General features: G+C 34.0%; 1 long non-coding RNA gene across 3 annotated transcripts in view; it reads left to right on the forward strand.

The window, feature by feature from the left end:
• Nucleotides 1-12,119, forward strand: part of LOC114232424 (uncharacterized) — a 36,803-nt gene that overhangs the window by 18,772 nt on the left and 5,912 nt on the right. For 2 of the 3 annotated variants that reach the window (XR_008556740.1, XR_008556741.1), the window contains one exon: nucleotides 8,345-8,441. This is a non-coding gene — a long non-coding RNA (uncharacterized LOC114232424). Of the gene's footprint in view, nucleotides 1-5,273; nucleotides 5,348-8,344; nucleotides 8,442-12,119 lie in introns of those variants that run through there. The other variant, XR_003618482.2, reaches the window with a different exon arrangement.

Genomic DNA, 12,119 nt, shown 5'->3' on the forward strand with positions numbered 1-12,119 from the left:
TGAGTGAGATCATGAGATACTTGTCTTTCTCTGACTGGCTTATTTTGCTTAACCTAATATGCTCCACATAGAACCATGGAACAGACTGATGAACTTCAGAGGGAAGGTGGGGCTGGGGGTGAGGAGGAGAGATTAACCCTTTGCACTCGCTTGCTTTTTTCTTGAGCTGCTACCTATGCTAACCATGTCGAGTCACACTAGACATCCGAGTGCAAAAGGTTAACTGGGGAATTTATATGCACATATGCATATCCATGGACACAGACAATAGTGTGGTGAAGACTTGGGAGGGGCAGCTGCAGGGAGGAGGGGCTCAATGGGAAAAAAACAACAATTAAAAAAATAAGGGGGACATCTGTAATACTTTCAACAATAAAGATAAACTTTAAGAAAATGGTGGAAGCTGACATAAAACAAACAAACTGTTATGCATTTGGGAAAAAAAATGATTATGGATTATTTACTCTCAACATCTCATCATATCACAACCAAAGCACATTCAAGATGTATTTGGAAATTTAGATATTTTTTTTTATTTATATTAACTATATCTAAAATTTGTGAACAAAGGCATTTTCTCTAGAGCCAACTCTACCTATTTTTGTTTCCGGCTCACAAAATTCCTCCCACAATGCTCTCCTTTCCAATAACCATGTGGTTCCTTTAGCATTTTGCTGGTGGCTGGCCTGCTCTGCTTGTTTGTTTGTGTTTCAGAAGTTAAACTGTAAGCATTAATCAGATCCTACAGTGTTTTATTTTGTGTGTCACTTTAAAAATGCAAATAAACTTGAAAGCTGACCAATTGCCTGAAAAGTACTAAAAAAGAACAGTTGCTAACAAAAGTGCTAAGGAAGAAAACCTAACACATGTTCTCAATCACTTTGTTAGCTTAGAAAGTTGGAGGAAGGACAAGAGTGACAGAACAAGAACAAATACAAGGGAAAGGAAGGCGCCAAGATCTTAAAAGCAAATCCTTCCAACTAATCGAGTTTTGCAAATATGTTAAAATAATAAAAGTATGTACCACAAAAACAGAATCTTCAGATATTTTTATCCCCTTAAATTTATTATTTTTCTTAAAAAATGTCTAAATAGTTTTGGAAAACGGCAAAGAACTTTAAAATTAATTTTTAAATATAGTTGAAATTATTTACCCTTATGTATGTTATAGGCACATTAAAACCCTCTGTCCTCATTAATGGACACTTCAGGTATCTGCCTGTATTTCCCTCATAAAAGAATACTAATAATATATTAATAGAGTATTGAATCCCATTGAGTGTGTTCTCTCCAATTTGTGTGTAGTCATTTTCTTTTCTTCATGATTTAAAATATTGGTTTACATGCTGTTATTACAAGTTGCAATACTTTTTATTATTAAAATGGCTCAATAATTGTGTGTAATGAGAACCTTTGGAAAAGATGATGTCTTTTGATCTTTATCACTTTTTATTTTACTGGGGCAGTTTCAGTTCTTTAACTTTTCCTAGGTCAGAAGCACCAGACAATACGGATTAGAAGATTTTCAGAGTGTTCTGCTAGGACACATCACAAAATAGCCTCCCTAGCCTGGTGAACATTGCAGAGAAGGACAAGGAATGTGTGGGAGCATCTTTTTTTTTCTTCCTCAAAATGCCACCATTTTGAGATGTCAGCATTTCGCTGCCACAAGGGGAGGAGAAAAGCTTCCTTGCAGCATGTCAGAGACTGTTCTCACTTTATGCTTTGGTCAAGTGACTTCCACAGTAAACTCCTAGAGTATGGCTGTTGTATCCAGAACTAATATATAGTAATATTAAGTGATTGAGCTTTAAAAAGATATATCCTTTGAAATGTTTACTTTATCAGCTCAAAAAATTTATTTGAGTCAGAAATGTATGCAGCTTAGGCAAAATTAAAGGCTATTTCTAAACTTGGTTGTTTCAAGTTCATTCATTTACAATAAACTTTTATTTAAAAGTGGTCCATTCCTTATATCTATCCATTCCTAATTGGGAAAAAAAATATATATTGAGGATAGAAGATGTAGAGTAGATTGATATGCTATGATGGGAGAAAATGTATTTGTTAAGAATTTGTCTCTATTTAAATATTTCTACAGATATCACTTTGAGGAAAAGTATATAATCTTGGGAGAAAAATCATGCTCATGTGTATATGGATACCATCACTTGTCAGTAGAGAGATATGCTAAATTTCTGACATTTTTAAAAACCAGGAAGCCTAAGGCAAAACCATGATTCTTACAATAAACAGACTCATAAATGCAGAGAACAGACTGACAGCTGTCAGAGGGGACAAGGGTTGGGGAATGGGTGAAAAAGATGAAGGATTAAGCAAATTAAATAATTCATTAATATTAATATTAGAAATCCCAAAACTAGATCTGTATGGTTATAAACCTGTTTGTGGTAATGATCAAATCAGTTTATTTTGCTGCCTTTTTGTATTCAGTTTTTAATAGTACTGAATTCTATCCCAGTTTTTACTTTCTTGAGACTTTTATTCTTGAAACACAGGGGATAAAAAGAGCAAACCCAGAGATAAGTGATCATGTTCTTGTTAGTGCTTAAGTCTCAGACCCTGAGGATCCATCGCAAAGTAAGTGTTACTCACGGTTGGTCTTCATTTAAGTTAAAATCCCATTAAACTATTTTCCAATTTCTTTTGAGGCAGATATCTAATGATTATTAATGTTCTCTCTGGTGATGTTTATGGATGCAGAACCAGGGAATAATTTGTCTCAATAAGAGAGACTAAGCCTGTAGAATGATATTTGGGTATCTAAATATTTAAAATACCTAATTGCTTATCTCTAAGTAATATTTCCTCCCGTTAGAGAGTTTAGAGTACTATGCTGAATTACTGAATAATATATGACTTAATATTTTTATATGAATCACAAAATGTAAAAGACAAATCAGAGGTATGGATATGTGATGAGAAGAGCTTCAATATTATAAAAAGCTCAGAAACATGAAATGTGCTGAATGATTAAAAGTTGCTAAATAGCCTGGCCAGCATGGCTCAGTGGTTGAGCAGCGACCCATGAACCAGGAGTTCAAGGATGGATTCCAAGTTAGGACAAGTGCCGGGGTTATATGCTCAATTCCCAGTAGGGAGCATGCAGGAGGTATCTGATCAATGATTCTCTCTCACCATTGATGTTCCTATCTCTCTCTCTCCCTCTTCCTTCCTCTCTGAAATCAATAAAAATATATTTTTTAAAAATTACTGAATTATTGGAAGTTGAGGGGAAGATAATTTATTAAGCTATGCTATTCAAAAAAGTAACCAAAATGTGTTATCATGAGATTTACATAAAATTATCAGCTTTCTTTTATGACCTGTATTTTGCTATAATAAATCTTCCAGGTCACGTAAAGATCACTGAGATGAACATTTTTGACTCTGCCAAGTATTGTCAACTTTTAAAAAAATCCAAATATTAGTTTTATATTCTTTCATTTTTTCCCTTTAAAATCAGATATAGAGAGTATTCAGTTATTTTTATGAATTGCTGAATAAATAAATGTGGATTTAATGGATTCTGATTAATTAAAAGTTTACTTTATAGTGCACGTTCACATAAATAATTGGTAGATTGCTAAAATGTATATTATTTAAATAATAAATTAGCTGAAGTTAAAATCATTCTCTGAATAGGTTTCCTTGACTGATTTACTGTCATAATGCAAATGCCAGAATGTAATGAGTGATTCAAATTTCACTGATATAATATGACATCTGACAGTTAATAATGGGTTCCTGAAACTGCTGCTAAAAGTAATATGCAGTACAAATTTAGCATGGCTAAATTCAATATTAGTCTATGAAGATAACAGTGCAACTGGGCAAATTAGGCAATCTTACCATGACAAAAATAGTATAATTAGTTTTATGATTACATTTATTTACATGGTGAATTTTGATAATATGAACTCATTTTTGAGTCATCATCAATTTTTTTATAGAAGATAATATACAATTATATGAAATACTATAATCACTCAAAAGCATCAGCTGTGACTTTCATATTCTCTTATAGGAGAATATACCCAAATATAACAACATGCCTTTCTGTTGCTGATTTTTAACAAAATATTTGAGGAATACCTACCATGTGCTAAATAAATAATAAATAAATAAATAAATAAATAAGAACTTAAATAAATAAGAACTGTAGAAACCAAAAATCTATTGTATTCTAGAGTATTGGTACTATTTTTCTGTCATGGTGTAAAGAAAGAACATCATAGACATGAATCCAGAGTGAATACCAACCAAAGATGTATACTAAATATTTGAAATCCATTTGTGAAATAAACTTGCCATTATGTACAGTGGTTAGGTGACATATGGTATAAGGGTATGTATGACAGGAGTCAATTAACTCCAGTTGGTAAATTCTGTTCACTTGAGTAGAAGTTGGAAAACAAAGCTAATATTGGATTTAGTGAACAGGTATTTATTGCATTTATACCATGTGTCGGGCACCATGCCAAGAGCTGTAGTGTTTAAAAACATAATAAAAAAGCTGCTTCTCTTTGAAGAACTTGTAAGCTAGCATGGTAAATATACACGTAAAGTCTTTATTAAAGATATATATAGCCGAAACTGGTTTGGCTCAGTGGATAGAGAGTCGGTCTGCGGACTGAAAGGTCCCAGGTTCGATTCCGGACAAGGGCATGTACATTGGTTGCGGGCACATCCCCAGTAGGGGGTATGCAGGAGGCAGCTGGTCGATGTTTCTCTCTCACCGATGTTTCTAGCTCTCTATCCCTCTCCCTTCCTCTCTGTAAAAAAATCAATAAAATATATATTTAAAAAAATTATACACACACACACACACACACACACACACACTATAATGTTATGCTCTGGGAGATAAAATGTGTGATTAAATAGATCTAGCTCGACTGACTACACACTAAAATTTAAATTCATTCAAACCACACAAGATTTTCATTTATGAGTTTACTTGTTTAAAGAATTCATATAGCCAAAACCGGTTTGGCTCAATGGATAGAGCGTTGGGCTGTGGACTGAAAGGTCCCAGGTTCGATTCTGGTCAAGGGCGTGTACATTGGCTGCGGGCACATCCCTGGTAGGGGGTGTGCAAGAGGCAGCTGGTCGATGATTCTCTCTCATCGATGTTTCTAGCTCTCTATCCCTCTCCCTTCCTCTCTGTAAAAAATCAATAAAATAATTTAAAAAAAAGAATTCATATATTCTATGCTTTTTCTAAGTCTGACCTACAAATGACAGTCATGGTCCAAAGCTGCCCCCCATAACATGCCCTTCATCACAGTTCTGGCTTTCCTACAGAAGTCAAAAAGTTCACAAGGTGATTGTAAAATGACAAAATTAATGCTGAGTTTAACAATTAATGACAGTAACAATAATGAGGAGTTTTAATAGTGTATTTTCCCTAAGATAGCCTTAATCATTGACATTGTCATACTAACATTTATGGAAAGCCTACAATGGGCCAGATGCTGAATACATTATTTTATTTTTGCAAACTTTTTTTTCCATTGTTATTGTTGAACGTATTACATACGTCCCCTTTCTTCCCCCATTCACCTCTTTTAGCCCACCCCCACACATGGCCCCCTGCCCCAGGCCTCCACCACCCTATTGTCTGTGTCCAGGGTTATGCATATATGCATACAAGTTCTTTGGTTGACCTCTTCCAACCCACCCACTCACAATTTTTGCAAACTTTTAAAGAAAAAGAAAAACAAAAGCATGGAGAAGTCAACTAAATTACTCAGTGTGTTACTGCTTGAAAGCAATAGAGATGAGATTTGAACACAGATTTTGTGGACTATAAAGGCTGGAATTTTCCTTTTCTGTTCTCTTTACTTTCTCACCTGCTTTTCTTGCCCACATGCTGTGATCTAATAGAAATATTTTGAGCAGTGATAATATTATTACAGAAGGCTGAAGATTTTTTTTTCTGCATACCTTCACATTTACTTTTTATACAAGCCTCAATATATATATATATAATTGACATTCTGTTGCTGGTCAAGTACTTTTCATTCCAGTTATATTTTCAAAAGCTTGTTTTAAACTCCCTCCATAGTGCACCGAAACCTAAAGACACTCATGTCACTCTTTCTATACTTTGTTCACCATGATTTCCTTAGTAACTAGAAGATTGAAGATAGACTATGAACTCAAAAATATTTCTGAATGGAAAGGAGAAGAATGGGAAGGAAGATTGGCTTTATTAAAGAGGAACTAAGCTGTAAACAATTCTCTGATTTCTCTGTGAACATTAAGGATAAGAATAATAAAATGGTCGTTCTGGTCTGCTCCTGTTTGACTCTCTCTTCCTCGCTGTTCCAGAATGGGAGTTTTGGTGATAGTCTTGGGATGAGATATACTTTTATCCTTATGCCCATACTGCTGCCAGAGTGGTCTCTGTGTGCCCATGTCACTGTCAGCTTAAACTTTTCCTTATTTGCATTGATGATATTACTTATATTGCTAATAGATAATGATCATATCTTCATCTGCCCTAGTACAACTTTTGAGACCTACTTTCTGGAACTTATACAAAATCAAACCACTTTTCTATTCAATGCGATTTCATCTCTCATTGCCTCCCCTCCATTTCTCATTCTCTGTGTATGAAGTATTCTGTCCTACCTTCACATCATGGCAAACTTCTTATCCTTCCAGATACAAATCAATGTTTATTTCTAGGTAATAACTTCTCCAAGCTCAAAATGGGTAATTCTTTCTACACATATTTCTATATTTGTATATTTTAACATGTCTAATACTAGAGCTTGACTTCTTGTAGAACTGTGTTAAACATTACCAGATACACAAGATTCTCAATAAAGGACATATGAAAAAATATTAGTCATCTCTGAGGAAAGTGTCAAAATTAATGATGTTTCTGATCTAATATAAATATTTGATTTCAAGAGGGTGAAATATGACTCTTACTATGTGCCACAACTGTTTTATTATTTGATCTACAATTAATTATGCTTATCTTTTTAGTGAACCAATTCATACAGCACCAAAGATCCAACTTTTTTGAACATATCTAGATAATTTAAAGACAAATATGAGTTGATCAACCCAATATAAATCAAATCATTAAATTTGTTAATATAGACCCAAGTGTTTCTTCATCTGGCCTAAGAAAATATTATAATTTTTTCAGTAACATTTGAACCTGCTAAATTACAGTGGATTATAATCAATTTAGTACTATAAACCTTATCATCTGATTCACTACAAAGCTAGTTCAAGTGCACTTGCTAATGATATTTCCCTTAGGTCAAATACATATATAGAACATCACACATAAAACTGTATTTTTATCTTTATTATTCCACTCAGAAAATGTATTTATCCTGATTATGTCATCTACCTTATAGATTTTACTTTGTACAACATGCAGATATGATATACACTAGTAGGTATTTCTGGACCTTTATCAAAGTCAATAATAAAACAATGCCAGACTAAAATAGGACCAGGAGCACTATGTTGCCTAACAATATATAAAACTCCTCCAGCTTTACACGCTGACCATACAAAAATAGTTATAATTTGATAAAGCTGCAGAAGTAAATGAGATAAATGAGGATGCCCAGGGAAATATCTGGCTTACAATAGGTGTTCAGTAAAATATACTTGATATAATTCTTTTGAGGCTAAACATTAATTAAGACTCATTTATCTAGATAAGACTCATTTAACTGAGTATCTAGAGGTTTGAGGACTTCCTGAGTATCAAATTCTCTATAACAGTATTATATTTTATATTTAAAAAAATCAATTGAATTATTTTCCCCCAATAGTGATTTAGAAATGTGTATACAAAGGTAGGTGTGTGTGTGTGTGTGTGTGTGTGTGTGTGTGTGAGAGAGAGAGAGGGGGGCGGGGGAGGGAGAGAGAGAGACTATCAGAACTCTGAGAACTCTGATATCTTTTGGAGAAACAATCTTTCATAAATACATGAAATAGAAAAATTAGCTTTAAGCCACTAACTATCATCTATTGTACCACCTACAGGGGCAGTATCAACATCTCCCCTAAAGGAGCTAGACTTGATTATAAAATGTTTTCAAATATGATGCCAGAGGCATTCAAACAGCAAGATAACTTTGATAATTCAAGCGATATAATTCAAACACATGGCTCATGAATGAGGGATTACAATATCACAACCCACTGTGTAAAAATCTGGTTACAGAGCTCCATGTGTGTGAGGAAAATTAATTTCATATTAGATATAGATCCACATGCATCTTCTAACAAATGATTTGGAATATTCAAGCATATGTTCTGCTTTTCTTCTTATGCACTGTAGTAGGAAACTGTGCACCCTGCTGTTTAGTAAACATCAACACATTGGACCCTCACTGACTGCACAGGACACCGGATACGCAGAGCAGACAAAGCAAGGGGTGAGTGGCTGCTGGAAACATTCTCCAACTTTTCTACATGAGAGAATGTAGGCAGTTTCCATGCCCGTATCTATCTCAGAGAAAATAATTACATTATGTATTTTTTAATTGTCAACCAGGGAAATGTTTCACTTAACCTAAGAATTACATGTTACCCTGTCTTTTCTATATAATACCATGTTTATCTACATTCTATAAAGCAACCTACCGCCCATTTATTTAGTACACTGCTAACAATTTACAGGTATGTTTACAAACTCTAAGGAGGCCAAAGGGCTCTTTCATATTTGTTTATACGGGAATTTGAAGATTATTTCACTTATGGAACAATTTGGGGGGCCTGGGGCATATGCCTTCATTCTCCCTAAATACTGTAAACCAAGTCATGTGTGTGTTAGACAGCATGGCAGGTCCTAACATCCTCCCTTCCTCTTAGTATGTCTATTTCTTATAAAAGTTTGAGTTTGCATTTTAAATATCAATATTGCTGACCACAAAAATAATTTATCAAAGGCATTATATATTGTCATTGTAAATTCTGCTATCCTGTCTTATCATTATATACATGATAATGGATTGATTAATGCCTGGCGTGAATTACCAGGGTTCGGTCTTTGAAAAAGTTATCCATTAAAATAGTGCCAGGACTTTCTAAAACCAGCGACCAGAACTGATTAGACTTTTTACTGTGAAGTAAAGTGAACACTATCACTAAGAATCAGAAGTAAGAAGATAAAAAAAAATATTACTCAATCATTGGGCATCTGTCCTCAGTATGAAAATCAGAACAGAGCGTGACTACAGATCAGATATAGTTACCACTGCTGGAAGAAGAACACACCGTATAACAAATAACTTTGCCTTAGAAGTAGTGAAGTAAAAAAAAAAAAATCACAAAATATCATTTCATATTGTTAACGCTACTCTGGTTTTTTGTCTCAAAGTCAAATGCATTTCTCTGCTCTCTAGTATGTCAACAAAGGCACTAATGAATTTCATTTTTCAAGGAGAGAATTAGGAGACATTTCAGTTTTTCTAATGTTTGATACTACTTGATTCTTTGTTTTTATTTTGTGGACATGGACATCAACAATGATTTTAAGTTAAAGTGTGTGTGGCCTAATCAGTAGTCAAACTAAAATGAATAGTAAAAAGAGGTATTATTAGCCATGTTAGAGAAATTACTTTTGAAATCAGTAGAGAAAAGAGACTTCTAAAGATCAAAATGTTTTAAATATCAGGGGCAAAATATAAAAGAAAATTTGATAGTTTCACATATTCTAATTTTTAATATGACAATGTGTTCCAATTTTTTAGTTATTTGCAACAGTGTCCTACAATTCAGACTGAAATTGTCACTTGATCTTGGATCTTCTTAGGTACTGTTATAGTTTTATAATTTAAATATTAATAATACATACCTCACAGATTTGAGATAAAATAAGACAATGTATATGAGAGTTCCTAAAAATACTAGATGCTTAATTAATCTTAGCTAAATTGAAAATAATTTTTTAAAGAAAGCATTAGTTGAAAGACAGGGCCTATATAGACACTTTCCAAAGAGAGCATACAAATGGCGAATAGACATATGAAAAGTTGCTCATCAGAGAAATGCAAATTAAAGCCACAGTCAGATATCACCTCATGCCTTTCACAGTGGCTATCATCACTAAATCAACAAACCACAAGTGCTGGCAAAAAAAGTGGAGAAAAGGGAACCCTCCTGCATTGTTGCTGGGAATGCAGAATGGTACAGCCACTGTGAAAAGCACTATGGAGTTTCCTCAAAAAGTAAAAATAAAATTTCCTAATGATTCAGTGATTCCACTTCTGGGAATATATCCAAAGAAACCCAAAATACTAATTAAAAAAATATGTATGTTCATAGCAGCATTATTTACAATAGCCAAGATCATGAAGCAGCTCAAGTACCCAACAGTTCCAGTCAGTACATTTACACAATGGAATACTATTCGGCCACATAAAGGAAGCAAATCTTGCCTTTTGCAACAGCATGACGTGCCTGAAGAGTATTATGCTAAGTAAAATAAGCCAGTCAGAGAAAGACAAGTATTGTATGAGTTCCCTAAAAAAACAAAATAAACTAGCAAACAACATAGAAACAGAATCATAAATAGAGAACAGACTGACAGCTGTCAGAGGGGATGGGGGTTAGGGTGCTGTGTGAAAAAGGTGAAGGGATTGAGAAAAAAAAAACAACAAATACATAAATCAGACACAGACAATGGTATGGTGATTACCAGAGGGAAGAGGGCATGGAGAAAGGAAGAAGAGGGTGAAGGGGAAATAAATTGTGATGGAAGGATATTTGACTTGGGGTGGTGAACACACAATATAATATATATACAGATGATGTATTGTAGACATATACACCTGAAAGCTATACTATTTTTTCATTTTATTTGTTTTAATTTTTAATATATTTTTATTGACTTCATAGAGGAAGGGAGAGGGAGAGAGAGATAGAAACACCAATGGTGAGAGAGAGAATCATTGATCAGCTGCCTCCTGCATGCCCCACACCAGGGATCAAGCCCACAACCCAGGCATGTGCCCTTGACCTGAATTGAACCTGGGACCCTTCAGTCCACAGGCTGACGGCCTATCCACTGAGCCAAAAAGGCTAGGTCCTAGGGTGAAAGCTATATAATTTTATTAAATAATGTCATCCCAATCAATTCAATAAAATTAAAAATATATTTTAAAAAGAAATTCAGGAAATTAGATATATGTGCTTTTGACCATAAAAATTAGATTTATTTTTTAAACAATGCTATATTTTATAAATAAATAATGGCATTAAAATAATAAGAAGCAAGATTTAAAGAAATGTAAATCTGCATGCCATTGGGTTACTTTATCTCCTCGCAGCTTTTGTTTTGCACCTAAACCTCTGCAATCTTCTCAGAGAGGTTTAAATACAAGAGGAATCCCAAGTCAGAAGTGGTCAAAAAACTAGAAAATAGAAGCTTATAAGCCTTGGAGTCCTTGGCTTCGGCCCACAGGTGTTAGGGATTTCCTTTGGGAACATGAACCTACATTCTGCCAATTCCAGGCTTCAGATATTCGTGAAAGCATTCAGATCATTTGTACTCCAATCTCTCTCTCTAGACATTCTATGGTTAGTTTTATTTTTAAACCAACACCTTAGTCACGAAACGTCTTTATTGGACTGTACCCTTCAACTACATGATGTTTGATGTTCAGAGAGGAAAAAAAAGAGTATTCTTCAATTCATTAGAACCTACATTTTCCTTTATCTCTTTTATTTTTTGTGTGTGAGTGGCTTCTGTTAATTCAAATACTTAATCTGTCGCTGAATTTGTCTAACCTCAGTAAGACTAGGAAATACTTCCACATATCAATGATTTTCACAATCACTTTTTCCTTAATGGGTGCCTAAATTAACTTTAACTTGTTAATCACATATCAAAAAATAGAGAAGACAAACTTTTAATCCAATACTCTTCTCTTTGTTTATCATTTTACACCAATCTTCAATCCAAGAGATTTTTAAATCTTTTCAGAAATAGCTGTACACATAAAAAAAGATACAAAAATAAAGATTGTGTTCTAAAGGAGAATGTAGGAGGTGCAGGGAGTGAAAAGGGGAGATGAGTAAGGGCAATTCACACAAAAAGCTTAACATAAGAG

The sequence above is a fragment of the Eptesicus fuscus genome, chromosome 8, assembly GCF_027574615.1.
Source record: "Eptesicus fuscus isolate TK198812 chromosome 8, DD_ASM_mEF_20220401, whole genome shotgun sequence".
NCBI classification, from domain to species: Eukaryota; Metazoa; Chordata; class Mammalia; order Chiroptera; family Vespertilionidae; genus Eptesicus; species Eptesicus fuscus.